Here is a 22,256-nt window from a genome sequence, read left to right on the forward strand (position 1 = left end):
TTGGTCTCTGGGTCACCTGAGTCACTTTCTCCCTCATCCTCTATCTCTGCTCTGTTTCCCTCCCCCTCAGACTTGTCCTGTCTCTCCTTTGCTGCTTCTCAGTCTCTGTCTCCCTGAGACCATCTCCGTTTGTGTCTCTGATATTCCTCTTCCTGCCATTTAATCTTTGCCCTTCTCTCTCTCTTTCAGCCTTCCTTCCTAAGCCATCACTCACCATCACTTCCCACCACCTGATGCCACTTTGGCATCCTGATAGGGACACCTCGGGTTTTGGGAGGGCAGGAAGGAACAAGTCAGGGAGACAGCATCTCTGGGGAGCTGCGAAGGGCAGAAGTAAAGACAGGTCAGGACAAGGGAGGGGGTAAGAGAAGCCACAGCCCACTCTCCATGAGGAAGTTCCTCCTTGCCTATCTTGACTTCAAACCCAGAGGATGAGCTCTTTCTTCCCTCGCCTAGAGCTAACCCAGCCCTGTTCAGCAGGTGCTACCCTGTACCACTTACTGACCTTGAACCATAGCCCATTGTGCTGGGGTCTAGCCTCAGTGCCTTTCTTTACATGTTCAGCACGGGCACCACAGTCTGACACATCCTGGGCACTCAGCACCTTTTGGGAAATGAAAAGATGGGGTCTATGCTCAGCTTGTCACACACTTCTGGTTTTCCTTCCACTAGGCTGGATGCAGCTTCCCTCCATCTCCTTTGCAAACTTCCTTGCAACTTGACATCCGAATGCATTTGGGTTTGGGGTGAGGCTCTGTTCTCAAGCATTCTTGGCGCTCCTTGTGGGGGGCCTGTGGCGCTAGGCTGACCTATGGGGTGTACATTGTGGGGGTGCATCATGGCTCTGGGGTGGCCAGAGTCCCCAGAATGGCTGCTGGTGACGGGGCAGCCCACTGTTTTCTCCCCAGATGGCTCTGCAAACAGCATTACTGTCCCTGTTACAAAAGGATGGAAAATTCTGAGCTGTTCTCCCTCCCTGGCCTCCTTGTCCCATACTTGGCCCCTAGTATCTGTTCTTTTCCTGGCAACCACAGTGATGCTTTCAAAAGGTCAGTCAGGTCATGATACCTCTCTGTATAAAACCCTCAGATCACTTCCTGCTACAACCAGAATAAAGTCCAAATTCCTCCCCATGGCTACAAGGCCCTGCATACTTTGGCTTTGGAAGTCTTCTCTGAACTCATTTCCTAGTACTCTCCACGCTGCAGGCCAACCACATGGCCTCTTTGGTTACTTAAAATCTAGGGCCAATTCCTATCTCAAGCCCTCGCATTAGCTGTTCCCTTTGCCAAGAGGTTGTTCCCTTTAATGACCTTTAAATGACTGTTTCCTTCTTAACATTCAGGCTGAACTCCCAATGTCACCTCCTCCAAGAGGCCTTTTCCCCCACTGCTCCCAGGTCCCAGTCACTCCCTATCACATTACCTATTTTATGTACTTCCCAGCCACAAGCGCTATTTTCAGAATTGAATTTTAATGAAGATAAACAGTTTTGAGGAATGTAGAAGCATTATGTTCTGAAGACCCCTGGCTTGTTGCACGTAAATTCCATCCTTAAACATGAACAAGTGGGGCGTCTTTCCTGAGCGATCTGCTTTGGAGGTTTCTGCTCAGGTGCAGATGTGGGCATAACCGTATCCCGAAGTGAGAGGTCCAGGGGCCTTGGGAAGATGCCCTGTCCAGGCACCCTCTCTAGACCGTACTGTCAACAGGACACAAACCTCTCACATCGAATCTAGAGAAGAACAAAGTTGGAGGACTGGTACCACCTGATCAAAAAAGATTTCCCATAAAGCTCCAATAATTAAGACACTGCTGTTTGGGCATTACATATAGACAGATCTACCGGGCAGGGGCAAGTTCAGAAGTAGATACACACACACACACACACACACACACACACACACACACGGTCAATTAATTTTCTACAAAGATGCCAGTGCTCATCACAGAGAAGAACGGTCTTTAAAACAAGTGATTCTGGAACACTTGGATAAATTATAGACCTTCTCTCAATCTCTTTTGCAAATACCTTTGCAACTCCTCGTCTGAATGGGCCTGGGTTTGGTGCTAGGCTGCTTACTCTTCCTCAGCCTTCTCTGAGCTCCAGAGCTGGGGGGAGAAATGCAACCTCGCCCCTACGATGCCATCCTCAAAAATTAATACAAGTAGATCATAGATCTAAATATAAAGCTCAAACTATAAAATATCTAGGAAAAAATAGAAAAATTATTTATGACCTTGTAGTAGGCAAGTACTTCTTAGGGGAGAAAAGAATAGCGTGAGATACACAAAAAGGGATAAACTGAGAAGTTATCAAAATGAAAACTTCTCATTAAAAAAATTATCATTAAAAAACATTAAGAAGGGGAAAGACTGAAGGAAAACGTGCACTACATACATTTGGCAAAGGATCTGTGTCCAGATTAAAGAATTCCTGGAAATCAATTTTTTTTAAAAAGAAAAGCCAGTAACAGGGGCACCTGGGTGGCTCAGTGGGTTTAAACCTCTGCCTTTGGCTCAGGTCATGATCCCAGGATCCTGGGATCAAGCCCCAAATCAGGCTCTCTGCAGGGAGCCGGCTTCCTCTTCTCTCTCTCTCTCTCTCTGCCTGCCTCTCTGCCTACTTGTGATCTCTGTCAAATAAAATAAATAAAATCTTAAAAGAAGGAAGGAAGGAAGGAAGGAAGGAAGGAAGGAAGGAAGGAAGGAAGGAAGGAAGGAAGGAAGGAAGGAAGGAAAGCCAAGCCAGTAACAAACGGTTAGGACAGAAAGCCCCGCTGGGCGACTTTCGTCAGAATCTTTTCGGGTCAGAATTGGGATTTGAGAAAGATGCGCAAGAGGAGGTTTCGTTCATTCACACCAAATGTTAAACTCCTCTCCTTTTTCCCATCCAAGGTGGGGGAGCGTGAGCTAGGAAGACTGTGGGGATTGATTTCTATAATGTTCATCCTTCGTGGGTTTTGTTTTGGTCCCTTTCTCCCTCCCCTCGCCCTCCTTCCTCCTCACACGTCCCCTTCCCGCCCCCGCCCCGCCCCGCCCCGCCCCCCGGATTTGAAGAAGCCGTGATGCCCTAGGTTTTTGTTTACATCATCGGGGGAGGGGTGAATCCCTGCGGTAGGTTGTCGGTTAGTTCCGCTGGTTGGAGCGTGGTGCTCATAGTGCCAAGGTCGCCGGTTCGAGGCCCATTACCATTTTCTGCGCACAGTTCCCAGGTACCAACTCCAGAGAACACCACTGCTGAACAGAAATACTTATGAGGGCTGTTTTGACCTAACCTCTTGTTCTTGTTTTGTTTTGTTATGTGTTGTGTGGTTGTTTTTTTTTTTTTTTTTAAGTAACATACGAAAGCTAAAATGGAGAGTATTTTTAAAGGAAATTGAGTAAAGTAGGGCAGGTACAGTTAGGTAAGAGGGGAATAGGAAGAGTTGGAGAATTTCCTATTTCATGTTGGGGGAAAAAAAAACTGAAATGGTTTTGCCTTGTATTACACTCTCAGCAGGAACGAAGGAGACATTTTATCGTTGGCCGGTTAGCTCAGTTGGTTAGAGCGTGGTGCTAATAACGCCAAGGTCGCGGGTTCGATCCCCGTACGGGCCACTTTTATATTCAGATGTTTATTGCCTTTAGATGTTCAATCTCTGAAAAAGTCGCCTCTTAACTTTGACTGTGAAATACTCTAACCTTTTGCATCATTGATGGAGAGAATGTGCACAGTGGGAGGCCTTGGAAGACTTGAGAACGGGGCGGGGCGAGGCGGGGCGGGGCGGGGCGGGGGGGATAACCTCCATCATGTTCAAACAAAGCACTTTCTGCCTGAACTGTGAGCATTAAAGGAGCTGCGAAAGAAAATTATGCATGATTTAACGTTTGTTTTTAAATCTCTCCACTCTTTAGAATGCAATAATTAGCTGTTATTTTGTGTCTGGTAGATGCTGGAGACATATTGTTATGTGAAAAAAGCAGAATCCAAAACAGTTTGTGTAAGATTCTGATTCTTCTATTTTAAAATCAGCTTTATTATGAGATGATTTACATACAATAAAATGCACCCAATTTAAGCATAGAATTTGACATATTTATACACACAAGTAACAACCACCACAAAGTAGAGACCATTTCCATGATCCCCAAAACCTCCCTGTGCTCTGTGGTAGTAAGAGTAATGCCCTCCCCCAAAGAAGACCACATCCTAACCCTTGAGGTCTATAAATATGCTAGTTTTCATGGCAAAAGGGACTTTGCGCATGCAGTTAAGGATCTTAAAAGGAAGTGATTACCCTGAATTATCTGGATTGGGTCCGATGTAATCACAAGGGTCTGTGAGAAGAGTCAGGGTCATAGAAGGAGACGTGACCCAGAAGCAGAGCTTGGAGAGACGCAGGACTGCTGGCCAAAGAATCCCAGTGCAGTCTACAAGTTGGACAAAGCAAGGAAACAAATTTCCCTCTAGAGCTTCCAGGAGGAACGCAGTGCAGCCGACCCAATTTGGACTGACTTCCAGGACTTGAAGGTAGTAAGTTTATCTTGTTATAAGCCACTGAATTAGTGGTGATTTGTAACAACTGCACTAGGAAACTAATGCATACCCTTTCTGGTGAGTTATACCTTCATCCCAGCCCCAGGCAACTACAGATCTTCTTCCTGTCGTTTAGGTTCTGCCTTTTCTGGAATTTCTTATAAATCATGGATGATATAGCCTGTGTTCCTGGCTTCTTGGACTCAGCACAATACTTCTGAGAGTCATTCATGTATCAGTGGCTTTAGTCCGTTTTATTGCGGAGTCCTCCTCCATTGTAGGGATGCATCACCATTTGCTTTCTACTCGCAGTGAATGGACATTTTCACTGTTTTCAGTTCTAGCTATTATGAAGAGTACTGCAATGGAGATCAACGGAACAGTCTTGGTGTGGACATGTGTTGCATTAGTCAAGGCTCCCCAGAAAAAGAGAGGGGGAGATTTTAAGGAATTGGCCCAGGCCATTGTGAAGGTTGGCAAATACACATCTGCAGGGTAGATCATCAGCAGAGTGGAAGCCCAGAAAGGAATTGATGTTATTCCAGGCAAATGGCAGTCTGCTGGCAGAATTCTCTCTTCCTCAGGAGAGAAGGTCTTTTTTCTTTTAAGGACCTCCACTTTTTGGACAAGGCCCACCCATATTACAAAGGGTAATCTGCTTTATGCAAAGTCCACTGGTTTATGTTTTTTTTAAGATTTTATTTATTTATTTGACAGAGAGGGAGCACAAGCAGGGTGAGCAGCAGGCAGAGGAAGAGGGAGAAGCAGAATCCCCACTGAGCAGGGAGCCCAACTCAGGGCTCAATCCCAGAACCCCATAATCATGACCTGAGCTGAAGGCAGATGCTTAACCTACTGAGCCATCCAGATACCCCAAAGTCCACTGGTTTAAATGTTAATCTCACCTGAAAAACGTCTTCACAACATCATCTAAACTAATGTTTGACCAAGTATCTGGATTCTGTGGCCTAGCAGTGTTGACACATAATGTTAACCATCACATATGTTTTCATTTCTTTTTTTTTCCACCCATATTTTCATTTCTTTTGGGGTAAAATACCTACGAGTGGAATTACTGGGTTTCTTGGTCAATGTATGTTTGACTTTAAAATAAACCACCAAGTGTTCTCCAAAATGATAACACCATTTTATATTCCAAACAATACTTTATGAGAGTTCCATTTGCTCCAAACTTCTCCAACATTTGATATTGTCAGACTTCTAAATTTTAGACAGTCTACTGGATTTGAAGTACTATCTCATTGTGGTGTTAATTTGCATTTGCTATAACTAATAATGAGTATTTTTTCATAGACTTATTGGCTATTTACATATCTTCTTGTTTGAAGTGTGTGTTCAGCTCTTTCATGCATGTTTTTCTTGGGTTTTGTTATTTAGTACTGAGTTATAAGAGTCCTTTATAGATTCTGGATACCTGTCCTTTCTTAGTTATATGTCTGAATATCCTCACAGTCTGTAACTTGCCTTTTCATTTCCTTACTTTTGATGGAGAATATTTGATCAGATGTTTGTATTTTATACTACATACAAAGATATCCTAAGACATCTTTGCATTTTCCAGGGTCATGATGATCTTCTCCTATGTTGTTTTCTCAGAATTACATAAACGAGTCTTTTGTTTAGGTCTACAATCTATTTTAAATTGCTTTTTACATATACTATAACTTTTTTTGGAGACAATTTATTACACAGCAATAGATACACAGATACAGAGTGCCACATCAAGCTTAAGACTACTATAAAATATGTTATAATAAAGTAAAATCATTACTCATTTGACAATTTAAAATATATTTTTAAATTAACATATGCTGTATTATTTGCTTCAGGGGTACAGGTCTGTGAATCATCAGGCTTACACACTTCACAGCACTCACCATAGCACATACCCTCCTCAATGTCCATCACCCAGCCACCCTCTCCCTCCCCCTCCCAGCAACCCTCAGTTTGTTTCCTGAGATTAAGACTCTCTTATCGTTTGTCTCCCTCCAGATCCCATCTTTTTTCACTCTTTCCCTCCCTACTCCCCACGACCTCCTGCCCTGCCTCTCCCATTCCTCATATCAGAGAGATCATATGATAATTGTCTTTCTCTGATTGACTTATTTCACTTAGCATAATACCCTCTAGTTCCAACCACATCATTGCAAATGGCTGGATTTTGTTTCTTTTGTTGGCTGCATAGTATTCCATTGTACATATACACCACATCTTCTTTATCCATTCATCTGTTGATGGACATCTAGGCTCTTTCCATAGTTTGGCTATTGTGGACATTGCTGCTATAAACATTTGGGTACACGTGCCCCTTCAGATCACTACATTTGTATCTTTAGGGTAAATACACAGTAGTGTGATTGCTGGGTCGTAGGGTAGCTCTATTTTCAACTTTTTGAGCAACCTCCACGCTGTTTCCCAGAGTGGCTGCACCAGCTTGCATTCCTACCAACAGTGTAGGAGGATTTCCCTTTATCTGCATCCTCACCAACATCTGTTGCTTCCTGATTTGTTAATGTTAGCCATTCTGACAGGTGTGAGGTGGTATCTCACTGTGGTTTTGATTTGTATTTCCCTGATGCTGAGTGATGTTGAGCACTTTTTCATGTGTCTGTAACCAGGATGTGATCTATTCTGGAGAACGTTCCATGTGCATTAGAGAAGAATGTGTATTCTGTTGCTTTGAGATGGAATGTTCTAAATATATCTGTGATGTCCATCTGATCTAGTGTGTCATTTAAAGCCTTTATTTCCTTGTTGATCTTTTGCTTAGATGGTCTGTCCATTTCAGTGAGGGGGTGTTAAAGTCCCCTACTATTATTGTATTTTTATTGTTGTGTTTCTTTGATTTTGTTATTAATTGGTTTATATAATTTGCTGCTCCCATGTTAGGGTCATAGATATTTAAAATTGTTAGATATTCTTGTGGGACAGACACTTTAAGTATGACATAGTGTCCTTCCTCATCTCTTATTATAGTCTTTGGCTTAAAAATCTAATTGATCTGATATAAGGATTGCCACCCCAGCTTTCTTTTGATGTCCATTAGCATGATAAATTGTTTTCCACCCCCTCACTTTGAATCTGCAGGTGTCTTTGGGTCTAAAATGAGAGATAGCATATCATTCTTGCAGATAGCATATCGATATGTCTTATTTTTTTATCCATTCTAATACCCTATGTATTTTGATTGGGGTATTTAGCTCATTTACATTCAGGGTAACTATAGAAAGATATGATTTTATTGCCATTGTATTGCCTGTAAGGTGACTGTTACTGTATATTGTCTCTGTTTCTTCTGATCTGTTACTTTTAGGCTCTGTCTTTGCTTAGAGGATGCCTTTCAATATTTCCTATAGGGTTGGTTTGGTGTTTGCAAATTCTTTTAGTTTTTGTTTGTCCCAAAAGCTTTTTATCTCTTCTATATTCAGTGACAGCCTGGCTGGATATGGTATTCTTGGCTGCATATTTTTCTCATTTAGTGATCAGAATATATCATGCCAGTCCTTCCTGGCCTGCCAGGTGTCTGTGGATAGGTCTGCTGCCAATCTAATATTTATAACATTGTAGGTTACAGATCTCTTGTCCTGAGCTGCTTTCAGGATTTTCTTTTTGTCACTGAGACTTATAAGTTTTACTATTAGATGACGGGGTGTTGTTGGTCTTCTATATCACTAATTCTCTTTTCTACCTCATTTTTCCTAGCAATAAGAGCCTCCTTTTTTTTTTTCTTTTAAAGATTTGACTAGTTTTCTTGACAGAGAGTGAGAGAGCACAAGCAGGGGGAGTAGCAGAAGGACAGGGAGAAGCAGGCTCCTCACTGAGCAGGGAACCTGATGTGGCTCAATCCCAGAACTCTGGGATCATGACCTGAGCTGAAGGAGATGCTTTATCATCTGAGCCACCCAGGCACCCCAAGAGCCTCCATTTTTTATTGCACCTCATTAATAGCTTTTTTTTATTTCCATTTGATTAGATTTTAGTTCTTTTATTTCTCCAGAAAGGGATTTCATTTCTCTGGAAAGGTATTCTCTAGTATCTTCCATGCTTTTTTCAAGCCCAGCTAACACCTTGATAACCATCATTCTGAACTCTAGTTCTGACATGTTACTAATGTCCATATTTATTAGGTCCCTAGCCATCAGTACTGCCTCTTGTGTTTTTTTTTTTTTTGAGGTGAGTTTTTCTGTCTTGTCACTTTATCCAGATAAGAATAGATGAATGAGAGAACAAAATACCAAAAGGGTAGCAACAACCCCAGAAAAATTTACACTATCCAAATCAGAAGAGACCCGAAACTGGGGGGAGATGAAAGAAGGGGGGAAAAGATATATATATATGTACATATATATATCTATATCCAGATAGATTGATAGATATATTATTCATACATATATATATATATATGTGTGTGTGTGTGTGTGTGTGTGTGTGTGTATTAGACTGGTGAATAGAACAGAGCCACACACTTGATTTTGGGTATATTTTGGTCTGTAGAAGAAACTGCCTCCCAAAATTTTAAAGAAAGAAAAACTTATATATATACACCAAAATAAGGGTAAACACGATGAAAGGATGGAATATGACTGTAAAGATGAAAATTTTAAAAGATTCTAAAAAAGGAATTGATAAGAAGTTGGCTGAAAAAAGAGGAAAGAATGTGATCATGCTGGAGATTAGAACAAAGCCATGTGCTAGATTTAGGGTATATTTTGATCTATTAGAAGAAACTGTATCCCAAAAAGAAAAGAAAGAAAAACTGGAAAGAAAAACCAGTATGTATACAAAAAATAAGGTTAAATACAATGAAGGGATAGAATATAACTGTAACAATGAAAATTTTAAAAGAGTTTTTTAAAAGGTATTGATTAGATAAAATAGTTTAAAAATGTTAAAATAGGAAAGAGGAAAAGTTAAAACGTAGAATAACAAAAAAATTTTTTTTTAATTTAACTTTGCAAGACTAAAAGGTCATGGGAAAAAAGCCATGAGTTCTATGTGTTTCATTCCTGTATCTCTGGAATTCCGCAGTTCTTATTGATCAATGAGCTTGGTCTTGGCTGGATGGTCTTGCTAATCTTCTGGTGGAGAGGCCTGTTGCTGTGATTCTCAGATGTCCTTGCTGGAGGCAGAATTGTACTGCCCTTGCCGGGACCGGGCTAAGTAATCTGCACAGTTTCGGTCTTGGGAGCTTTTGTTCCCTGAGTGCTTTCCGTACTGCTTTGGAGGACAGGAACGAAAATGGTGGCCGCTCAGTCTCCTACCCAGTGGGAACGAGAGCTCCAGGCCCCGATCCTCAGTGCGCCCTCAGAGAAAAGCTGTCAGTCCCTCCAGTCTCCCTGGTCTTTAGCCACACTCTGAGCTCACCCGGCCTGTGACTGACCATTTCTGTCTCTGGCGCATGGGCCCGTTTGGAGTCTCCAAACCCAGCAGATTCCTGCTGCCCTGCTCCTCCTGGTGAGTCTCCCCAGACTTGCCACTTGTGGGGTCCCTGCTCGAACAGCAATAGTCCAGCTGTGCCGCGGATCACGGTTTAAGTTAACCCCAGCTGAGAGCCACCCCTCGGCTCTGTCTCTGTAGCTGGCTTCCCCACTCAGCTACCTGAGAGGCCCCTGGTCTTTCTGTGACCCCACAGATCCTGAGACCACACTGTCCCCACGAGGGCTCCACCCCCCCGCTAAGCCTCTGGAGTGACGTCCTTCAGTGGAACCGACTTCTGAAAGTTCTGATTTTGTGCTGCGCTGCTCCGCGGCTTCCTGGGACCCGGCTCCTCCCCCTACCCCTGCGTCTCTCTTCCCATGACTTCAGAATCACTTCTCTGCACGTCCTACCTTCTGGAAAGTGGTTGATTTTCTGTTCCTAGAATTGCTGCGTTTCTTCTCTTTGATCTTCTGTTTTGTTTGTGGATGTTCAGAATGGTTTGATAACTATGTAGCTGGACTCCTGGGACCCAGTGATCTTTAGGTCTCCTACTCCTCTTCCCAAGGCTGAGTCTTATAAAACAGTAAGCTCCTGTTAGGACCAGGGTGCTGGTTGTAACGGTTCTGCTTAATGGAACTTACTCTGCATTGGAGCCCCCTTTGTGACATGCTACCTCACCAGCGTTTGTCAATGTTCCCTGGAGAAAAATGCATATTCTCTAGAGGAGGTTATAAATTGGATAGATATCCATAAGGTTTACCTTCTTGACTATGCTGCCCGGCTTCTCTACATCCTTTTTTTAAAAAAAATATTTTATTTATTTGATAGAGAGAGAGATCATGAGTAGGCAGAGCAGCAGGCAGAGAGAGAGGGAAGAAGCAGGCTCCCTGCAGAGCAGAGAGCCCAATGCGGGGCTCGATCCCTGAGATCATGACCTGAGCTGAAGGTAGAGGCTTTAACCCACTGAGCCACCCGGTGCCCCTCTATATCCTTTCTTATTTGAGTTCTCTTCACCTATCTTGTGCTGAAGGTGTCCTTTTAAAGTCTTTATTATTATTGCTCTGAAACCTATTTTTTGTGTCTTCCATAATTTTTATTTTATAAATGTAGTTGGTGCATTCTTTAGTATGTAACTATGTATAAGTGTTCTAACTTTATTGGATTTATGAATATTTTTATGAATTTTTGCCTTTAACATTCAAAACTGATCTCTTTTGTAATGTTTAATTTTGGGGTGCTTAAATTCAAAATTATCTCATGTCAAGATCACAAACCCTGATTTTTTATGGTTTCCTCCTGGTGTACCTTACTCTGTTTCTTTTCTTCTCTGAATAATTTTGCTTTGGATGTGTATCTTAACATTTTTTTTAAAGATTTTTATTTATTTGACAGACAGAGATCACAGGTAGGCAGAGAGGCAGGCAGAAAGAGGAGGAAGCAGGCTCCCCGCTGAGCAGAGAGCCCTATGCAGGGCTTGATCCCAGGACCCTGGGATCATGACCTGAGCTGAAGGCAGAGGCTTTAACACACTGAGCCACCCAGGCTCCCCTGTATCTTAACATATTGTTATGTTTTGTTCCACGAGCCAATTTGAAAACATTTTAACATATGACTTAAGCCTATTAATATATATGATATGATTGATACATTTGTTCTTTTTTTTTAAGATTTTATTTATTTATTTGACACACAGAGATCACAAGTAGGCAGAGAAGCAAGCAGGCTCCCTGCTGACCAGAGAGCCCGATGTGGGGCTTGATCCCAGGACCCTGAGATCATGACCTGAGCCAAAGGCAGAGGCTTTAACCCACTGAGCCACCCAGGCACCCCAATACATTTGTTCTTAACTCTGTCATATTTTTATCATTATAATGTGTATTTCTTGTATTTCTCATTTAAAAAATTTCTTGTGACATCTAAAATGGTTTGAATTTTTGTCCAAGCAGTTACCTTAATGCCCATGTTTCCCCCATTTATTTACTCTAACTTGTTTTTCCCTAGTTTTGCTGCTGTTGTTGGCCATTTGCCCTTGCTTACTGTCTATGTGGTCAGTACATTTATTTTGTTTCCTCTTTCCTTTCCTTTCTGTTCCTATTTTTTAAAAAGATTTTATTTATTTATTTAACAGACAGAGATCACAAGTAGGCAGAGAGACAGGCAGAGGGAGAGGGAGAAGCAGCCCCCCGCTAAGCAGAGACCCCAATGTGTGGCTTGATTCCAGGAGCCTGAGATCACGACCCAAGCCGAAGGCGGAGGCTTAACCCACTGAGCCACCAGGTACCCCTGTTCCTATTTTTATATGCATTATATTTTTTGTGCCAGAATGGAAACATTTAATATTATGCTCCCACTTTGCCCTTGCATTTATTTGAGTCATCGATCTACCATTAAATATATTTAATGTTCACCCAATAAAGTTTCTTTATTTCTTAACTGAATAAATCCATGTTATCATATACTCTGCAAGAAGAGTCCAGTATGTACATAGTTAAAACTCTCTTCTCTAATCTTGATTCTTGAAGATTTCAGCTGCTAGATATAGAATTCTTGCTTCACTCTTCTATTTCTATTTTTTTCATGTTAATCTAATTTTTTTATATTGCTCTTCAGAAGTCTGATGTTAGGCTTCCTCTATTTATAGAAACCTCTTGGATTATAGATTTAATTATTATTTGTATTTTGTTGACTGTTTTTCTTTCTCTTAGGAAATCCAATTACTCATATATTGGAATTTCTTTGCCTGCTTTTTATTTAAATCATTTTTATCCAACCCATTTTTCTTCCTTCTTTATCTCCTTTTCACTTTCTTGGTGGGTTCTCTTTCTTCAATTCCCATTACCAAACATTTGTGTTGTAAATTTATTCTCCTTTAGGTGCCTTGTAATGTAGTCTTCATTTCTGTTGTGATTTTTCTTTTTTTCTTGCATTTTTTCCTATGTTCAACCAACTTTCATTTCATTTCTTCCCATTTTTGTGCATGTTTTAGTTTTTTAAATTTCTGACTTAATGTGATTTTTTTTTAATCCAAAAATGTTTGTTTGGAAATGTCTCTTGCAACAACATGGATGGAACTGGAGGGTGTTATACTAAGTAAAATAAGTCAGTCAGAGAAAGACAGTTATCATATAATCTCACTCATATGTGGAATTTAAGAAATAAAACACAGGAGCATAGGGGAGGGGAGGGGAAAATAAAACAAGAAAAAATCAGAGAAGGGGACAAACCATAAGAAACTCTTTTTTTTTTTAAAGATTTTATTCATATTTGACAGAGAGATCACAAGTAGGCAGAGAGGCAGGCAGAGAGAGAGGAGGAGGCAGGCTCCCCGCTGAGCAGAGAGCCTGACGTGGGGCCCGATCCCAGGACCCTGGGATCATGACCTGAGCCGAAGGCAGGGGCCTAACCCACTGAGCCACCCAGGAACCCCCCATAAAAGACTCTTAATCACAGGAAACAAACTGAGGGTTGCTGGATGGGAAAGAGGCCAAGGGATGGGGTAACTGGGTGATGGGCATTAAGGAGGGCACGTGATGTAATGAGCACTGGGTGTTATATAAGACTGATGAATCACTGAACTCTACCTCAAACTAATATGCTATATGTTAATTAATTGAATTTAAATTTAAAATATCAAAGAAGGGACGCCTGGGTGGCTCAGTGGGTTAAGCCTCTGCCTTTGGCTCAGGTCATGATCCCAGAGTCCTGGGACTGAGCCCCGTATCGGGTTCTCTGCTCAGCAGGGAGCCTGCTTCCCTCTCTGTCTCTCTCCCTCTCTGCCTCTCTCTACCTACTTGTGATCTCTATCAAATACATAAATAAAATCTTTTAAAAAAATCAGAAAGAGGGAAAAAATGAAATAAATAAAAGGATCAAAAAGTGAGATTTTCTTAATTACTAAATGCAACAGATATTTAGCAAGTATGTAATGTTCTTTATGTTCACTTTAGTTTATTGGTGCACCTTATCTTTTCCTTCAGTAAATGAGATTCTATGAAGTCTTAAAGTGATAATGTAAAATTTTCGTTAAGTGTTAAAAAAGGAAATTATTGTATGTCATGAGTATTTCTTATATGAAAATAATGGTTTAAGTTAAAATGGCACTTTATTCAATATGATTAGGACTAATAGCCACTTCACATTATTGGAAAATAATATAGATATGAAAATAGTACAATCAAAATAGATTTTTTCCTGAGAAACACTACAATTTGAAACTAGATTAACTAGTTTTAAATACTTTTATTTAAATACTTTTAAACTAGTATTTTAACTTTTATTTAAAATACTTTAAACAATACTTTTAAACTAGGTTACACTTTTAGAATATACTTTTTTATATTATTAATTTATGCACAAGTGGTTTTAGATTTTCAGAACATAAACTTCTTGTTAATTTTAGCAGATTATTCTCTTCAGTATAAAATTATAGTTATTAATACTCAATAATGTCATGATATAAGTTTGTGAATTTGTTTTTATTAAAATTGCTTTTGAAATGCAGAAAAAAAGGAAACTGTCTCCTTCAGATGAGAGCTGTGTTAAATTTTTCTTCTGCTTCTTCATTTTTGGAAGAATTTTCAACAGCTACAATATTTTGACTCTGTGTTTTCTTGTAGTTGTTTTGTATAAAGTTTATTCAGATATTGTGTGAAGAGATTTGGGATAATTTACACAACTCCTAGTTCAAGACCAACTGCTTCTATCCCTACGTAACAATACAGTGACTTTAATAGATGTCTTTGGGAGAGGGGGTGGGGGTCCACGAGGAAAAATTTCTGTGTCTTCAGATTTTTGTCTCTTTCAGTCTCACAGGATTTTGAATCCACTTCTTCATTTTTCTTTTACCATCCAGTCTCCAAAGGGAGCTACTCCCTCTTGTTTTTGTTTTTTTTTTTTCCTTTGTGCAGCTACTGCCTTATTTCTAGCTGACCTCCACATTCCTTCCCTGTAGACAGTGCTTTGATCTACCAGGGGTCCTTTTCAGTGTTTTCTCACTCAGAGTGGAATTTCTATTTGAGGGGAGGGGAATTTTAGCTGATTCTTAGCCTCCCCGTTCCCATTTTCTTACCTCTAGGTGGATTTCTGGACCTCCTTTCATTCCCTGCAAAGACTTACCTTTGGGAGCTCCTGAAAGGTAGGTCGGCTAGGATTGGCTGTTTATAGTTCTCCTTACAAGTAACTTGAAGTTTGTAGTGTTCTCTCTTCTAGTCGGGGAGAAGGTATGGTTTTATTGCTATGTGCGTATGTTTTAATATGTTGGAAAATTCAGATCTAAGTGATTATTACTATCCTCAGGTTTTAAATCACCACCCCAATTACGAGACATTTAAAAATTACATAGTGCTTTGGGAAAAAAGTGTGCTTTCCATTTTATTTAATAGTGTCAAATTTTCTCGCGTTGGTAGTGTAGCAACTTTTCTGTCCACAAGCATGTGAATGTTTGTGTTTCCTTACAAAACTGCAAAAGATGTCTGATCTACCCTCCTTAAAATCTGATTCTGTGGGAAACCACACACATCTGATTACATGAAAACTAGAGACTTCCAGTTTCTGGGATCAAAGACTTGGGGTTTCCTTTAAGTACATTTCTCCACCTGTACTGCTTCAACTTGCTAAAATAGATGCTGTTTCTGCAATTATAAATCTTTAACATTGTAACTACTACAGAATTAGAATAATCTTTTCAATCAGCCCCTGGTTGTGTACTATTTTAAAGTATTCCACATTCGTTATTGATCAGGAGTTGCTTGTAACTGTTTTCTCCCGGCCATCACAAAATGCAGAGAAATCCTCTGATAGTGCAAGCCCGCGTGCCCAATCAACTGAGTGTCCAGAAAGGGAAACTGAGGACGCAACCCACTGGGCCCTTGATTATCTCAGCTTCTGGAGGGAAAAGGAGAATTCCCAAATTTCTTTTGAATGGAAGCCAAAGGCAGCCTTTTGGTTCCACTGGGAATCGAACCCAGGATCTTCTGTGTGTAAGGCAGATGTGCTAACCACTACACCATGGAACCTGAGGGCAATGGAAGTTTCAAAGAGCTCTTATTAGAATCAAGGTGAGAAAAGAAGACCAAAATTAGATATAGATTCTAATTATGACTGAGAATTAACTCCTGTCAACTTGGCCCAGGGGGGACATGTAGGACAAATGTGCTATCTGCATCTCACATACACAAGCTTGAAAGTCTTTTTTTTTTTTTTTTTTAAGATTTTATTCATTTATTTGACCGAGAGAAAGAGATCACAAGCAGGCAGAGAGAGAAGGGAAACAAGCTCCCAGGACCCTCAGATTGTGACCTGAGCTGAATGCAGCAGCTTAACCCACTGAGCCACCAGGCGCCCCCACAAGCTTGAAAGTCGTAATGAGTACTGTGACTTCTGCATTTCCACTCTCCTGGAACACTTAATCTGGCCAACATTTATTGTTTTTCTACCCATATTTATTGAGAGCTTACTATGCGCCAGATACTTTTCAAGGTTCTGGGATACAGCAGTACATACAAAGGTTACCAAAACAAAAACAAAACAAAAAAGAAAAATCCCTTCTTGAGATGACATTGTGGTACTAGCCACTAAAAAAGTACATTTCTATTTTCTGGAAACTATCCTTGAATTTAGCAACAGTCCACATTAACTCCTCCTTTGCCCCTTGTCCTGAAATTACTGTGCATTTCAATTCACAAGATTGAAAAATGCATTCATTAAGATCACTGTCAAGCCCATCATAAATATCTAGTATTACTATGAAATTAGTTTAGAACTTGCAGATCTCTTGAAAGAGTCCCGAGGTTGTCTATATGCCTTGCCTTAACTAACAGAAAGTTAGCGGCCTTGGCATATCCAAATGTGCATTTGGGCTTGTTTCTTTGGGATCCCGCAGGCAGAAGGACATGCCTTAGCCAGTCTGCTAACTCCGTGAGGAGGAGGAGGAGACTCACATGGAACAGAGTCCACTCTCCCCCTCCCCCACTCTGAGTCTTCATCAACTGATCCTCAGACGCTTCAGCAAGCCCGGGTGAGATCAGATCTAGCCGCCTGAGTCCAGCCTATATCAAATGACCCAGAGCCAATAGTTGTCTCTTGGGAATAGATAACTATGTTTTACGTTGGTGATACTCCGGGAGATTTCTTATGCAGTAATAGCGGATTGACACAGGAGACAGAATTAGATTGTCCACTCTGAGATGAAGGCACAGCTATTACACATCCTGTGCCCACACCTGTTCAGCCACGAGCCAATGAGTGATAGATACACTCTCTGTCTCTGTGGGAAATTTCCACTTAGCATTGAACCAGTATATTTGGTTAATTCTCCAATGGTCTCAGATAGAAACTTTTATTTACCTCTAGGATATATATTAAAATATGCATACCAAAATGAGACAAAGCTATAAAAGAAAACTTAGCACAACATCTCTCTTAAACATGGGCACAAAAATCCTTAAAAATATTGGCAAATCAAACTCAGAAATATTTAAAAGGATAATACTTTATTACTACATGAAATTTATCCCAGCCTGTTTTAACATTCAAAAATCAATCAGGGAAATTCACCACATTTTTGTAATTCACCATATTAATAGGCTAACTAAATACAAAAAAAAAAACCCAATATGATCATATCAATAGAGGCAGACAAAGCATTTAGTAAAATTCCACATCAATTCATGATAAAAATTCACAGCAAACTAGGGATAGAAGGGAGCTTTGCTTACCTAATCAAATAAAGGCTTTCTACCAAAAAAAAAAAAAAAGTACAAACAACATCATACTTAATGGTGAAAGACTGAATGCTTCCTTCTAAGATTTAAATCAAGGCAAAAATGTCCTCTTTCTCACTTTTCCTGATCAAGGAAAGACTTAGAGATCTTAGCTACTACATTAAAACAAAATGTGCAGATTGAGACAGAAGAAATAAAGCCATCTTTATTCACAAATAATGTGATTTTTTTATGTAGGAAATCCCCTACAACCTGAATAGACATTTTTCCAAAGAAGACTAACATCATTAGTCATCAGGGAAATGGAAATCAAAACCATAGCGAGATATTATCACCTCACACCAGTCAGAATGGCTAGTATCCAAAAGATAAGAAATAACAAGTGTTGGTGAGAATGTGAAGGAAAGAGAGCCCTTGTGCACCATTGGTGGGAATTTAAATCAGTGCTGCCACTGTGGCAAACAGTATGACAGTTCCTCAACAAATTAAAAATAGAACTACCCTATGATCCAGTAATTCCACTGCTACTTAGTTACCCAAATGAATGAACACACTAATTTGAAAAGATACATGCACCCCTATGTTTATTGTGGCTCATTTACAATAGCTAGGATATGGAAACAACCCAAGTGTCCGTTGATAGATGAATGGATAAAAAAGATATTACACACACACACACACACACACAAGCACACACACACACACACACACACACTAGAGCATTACTCGGTCATGAAAATGAGTGAAATACCACCATTTGCAACATGGATGGACCCAGAGGGTATTACGATAAGCGAAATAACTCAGATGGACCTTGCTGAATTCTTACCTTGTTTTTTTTTTCCTTTTTCATGCCTTCATCTGACACACTGTTTTAAAATAGTGGCAAGCATTTTTCTTTTTTGTAAAATAATGGTTTTTTGTACAATAACAGTAGCCAGAGACATGACGGAGTCCTTACAGGTACATCTCGTGTTCCAAAACGTGCTTTGTTTCAGACATCCTGTATTACAAAAATTAAGGTAAATTGTGGAGAGGGGTGAGTCAGCAGGGCACTTTGCACTGGAAGAGGAAAGTTAGTCTTTTAGAGTGAAAATCCAGGAAAGACTTCAGAGGCTTTAATCAATGTGCTGGAATAACAACTTGCAAAGCGGAGGCCACTTGAACTTCAGATGCTGTCATGAGAAAGATGAATTCTGGAAGAACAGGGTTGCCTGTGGAGTCTCAACAGAGGCCCAGACCAAGAACACCCCTAATCTCATAAAGAGAGTTCCCACATCCCCAAAAGGATAGCATAATTTGTAAAAATGTACAACAGAAGAAACTACAGTGCCTTATTTCAGTACTCCAATTTGTTTAGAAAGGAAGGACAAATTGAAAAGGAGGATGGAATGTTTGTAAAACATCACTGTATTTCAAATAGTTAAAATACACTCATACCTACACCTCCTGCCCATCTTTTCCCATTGGGTCACTGCAATAATATTCAGAATGAACATAATTTATCAAGGGCTTCACCTCCTTGTTCAAATTACTTGCTTTTTGTATAGAATAATATTAGGATCTCTTGAACAGCTGCATTTTCCCTTTATGTGTTTCCTTTATGTAGGAATTCTTTCTCTTGTGTATTTTTATTAGAAGCAGTTTCTCTACTTACTATAATCGTTATTATAACTTGAGTACTTAATTTCAGTCAGTCAAGGCAATTCTGTTCAAGTGAGACCTATAGTTTAAGAAACTTCCGAAAAAAAAAATTAAATATAACTACTTTCAGGGTAGGCTGGAATGTTGAAAGTTTCTATTGAGGGTTCTTATTTATTTTTTTCTGTGCATCCAAAAATTGTAGATGTTATTCACCAGCTGTAAATATTTGAATGTCTTTGGTGCCTACTATATGCAGAAATGCAGTGAGGGAAGGTTACTAATGCAATTGGCTTGGCTTCTCTGTTTGCAGTAGAATTTTTGAGATAAAATAGGGTAGAACACCATGATATTGAATTAACTTACCATATTAAAAAACACATTTTCTCCCACACATGTCAGACTCCACTGAAAATAGGCTAATTCTTTCCTCTGGTACAATTTTTTGCATGCTAGATTAATTTCTTGGTTAATTTCTTGAATGATAGTTGGAATAACATAGGTGCTATCTTTTTGCAGCATTTAATCTGTTTAAATTAATAGAATACCAACAAAATAAATAAGTCTACTTAGGAGTTACCATTAGGAATTAAAAACTGTCAGTCTTAATTAAGGATTTCTCCACATTCTCAGGAATATGAGAGACGAAATTCAAGTGGAAGTACAGAGATCAAGCAACTGCAAAATAGTATTTTGCAAGCTCAGAAGTAGACAAACACGAAAGTATAAACATAAGCAAAAAGACCTTCACAGAACCACATCCATTCTATTGCACATAAAAATGGTCTAAAGGGTAAAACACAGATTGGTTTTTTTTTTTTTTTTAAAAAGATTTTATTTGTTTAGCTGAGCAGAGAGCCTGATGCGAGGCTCTATCCCAGGACACTGGGATCCTGACCGGAGCCAAAGGCAGAGGCTTTAACCCACTGAGCCACCCAGGTGCCCCACACAGATTGTTTTTTGTTATGAAAGAAATAAATGAACCTAAAAAGTCAACCCAAACTTTCCAGATTCAAGAACTGATTGGCTTGCTCTTGTCCTTTTAAAAAAGATCTCTCTTCCTAAATAATTTTGAGCGATCAGGGAATGATTTGGAGATGAACTGCCCAAACTGTTCCCTCGTCTCTCCCGATGCCGACCCCAATGAACAGTGGGATGTCAGGTTCACACACAAGACAAAGCCTCTCTTAACCCCCAAATCCACTAGTTTCTTGTTGTACAGGGAGACGAACACTTGACTTCACCTGTGTCAAAATCATTTACATTTATCTACATATGAGGCAGAGAGCGAGGTGGTGGGATTTCCTGGTTATTATGTTTGTATTTATAGGCTGTTGCTTATGTTTGCGAGCGGTCAACTGCGCTCTTCCTACGGATTATGCAAGCAACCAGGTAACAGGGAGCAGTGCTGAGACTCCCCGTGGGTCGGGGTAATCCGATTTGTCTTGTCCCTCTCTTGCTTTGTTTGACTCTGGACCTTCCTGATTTTAAGCCTCAACCCTTGGTTTCTTGATTAGTCACTTTGCTCTGTTTCTCTCGGGTCACTCTTTTCCATTTTATTAGCACTTTTTTCCCTCAGGAAGGGCTGCAAATTTCTCAGCTTAGCTTCATCTTTGCAGGACTCGGACTGGAAGTCGCGCTTACCTATCTTTTGGGCTCTCTCCAACCGCCTGCCCCCTTCAGCAACACTGGCTTGGGGGTCAGGATGGGAGGCGTGATGAAGAGGGTGGAGGGGAGCACCAAGCAGCGACGTCTTAGCAAGGCTGCTCACAAGAAAACGCTGTGTATTTTTTTTTTAAAGATTTTATTTATTTGACAGACAGAGATCCCAAGTAGGCAGAAAGGTAGTAGAAAGAGAGGAGGAAGCAGGCTCCCTGCTGAGCAGAGAACCCGATGTGATGCCGATGCCGGACTCAATCCCAGGACCCTGGGATCATGACCTGAGCCGAAGGCAGAGGCTTTAACCCACTGAGCCACCCAGGCGCCCCAACACTGTGTATTTTTGATAGAAGTTTGTGCAACTTTATTATAGATATGTGTGTCTAATTGGTGTGTGTTACAATATATTCCTCCAACATTTGTCTTAAGGATAGGCGAGATGATCTAAAGGATTTGTCCAGTTCCAACCTCTTGGAATGAGAACATGTGCCTTTTCCAGGTCATTTTCAGTATTTGTTTCTCAGAAAGAAAGGAATCATTACTAGTTTTAATATCAACATCAGGAAAAAGGTGGGAAAATGTAAGGAAGTTAACATACCAGTGAAGTTTTCCAGTGTTTTGATATTTATATATAATTTCTCTTTTAAACAAGTTTTTTCCAAGTTTGTATTTAAATTCCAGGTAGTTAACAGACAGTATCATATTAGTTTCAGGTGTCAAATTTAAGAAACTCCATGTATTTTTAATGCATTCCCCTTTGCTACAGCAAATCACCAGTCTCAGCAAATACAGAAAATGGTCAGTTTTACAAGGGATTAAAAGGCAACCGCTTAGCCACAAAGAGAAGAAAAGTCAGAGTGCCTGCCTTTTGCCAAGTGATTTCTGGGTCATCCCAGGAAAGCCCCAGGGCAATCCTCATTGCTCGAGCCTGTGCAGCCGAGAAGCCCCATCGTCTCCCTGTTGCAGATTCGAAGCTGAATCCACCTTCTGTGTGGAGTTGTAAAGGCTCCTGGAGGGGAGATGGTCTAGCTGCCCTAGTGCAAGGGGCCCAGGAACAGAGGAAGTCTCTCTTCCCCGCACAGTGTAAAGTGCTGGGCACCTTTCAGGAGACAGTAAGAAAACTCGATCAAAATCCTGAGAATTAAAAAAAACGCTAATAATCCTGAGAATGAATCTGGATGCCCTTCTGTTGGTCAAAAATTCTTGGGAACCACAGCAGCAGAGCAAACAGCGAAGTCACCCTCAAATTCTATGCAAGCAAGCCACCTTCTAGCAAG

At 40.4% G+C, this 22,256-nt stretch overlaps 2 non-coding genes across 2 annotated transcripts; one reads left to right on the top strand and one right to left on the bottom strand.

The window, feature by feature from the left end:
• Positions 1–3,526: 3,526 nt before the first annotated feature.
• Positions 3,527–3,600, top strand: TRNAI-AAU. Its single transcript has one exon. It is a non-coding gene; the product is annotated as a tRNA-Ile (tRNA).
• Positions 3,601–15,899: 12,299 nt separating this feature from the next.
• On the bottom strand, positions 15,900–15,972 carry TRNAV-UAC. The gene has a single exon. It is a non-coding gene; the product is annotated as a tRNA-Val (tRNA).
• Positions 15,973–22,256: the final 6,284 nt, after the last annotated feature.

Source organism: Lontra canadensis, unplaced genomic scaffold (genome assembly GCF_010015895.1).
Source record: "Lontra canadensis isolate GAN:19392208 unplaced genomic scaffold, GSC_riverotter_1.0 scaffold21, whole genome shotgun sequence".
Taxonomy (NCBI): Eukaryota; Metazoa; Chordata; class Mammalia; order Carnivora; family Mustelidae; genus Lontra; species Lontra canadensis.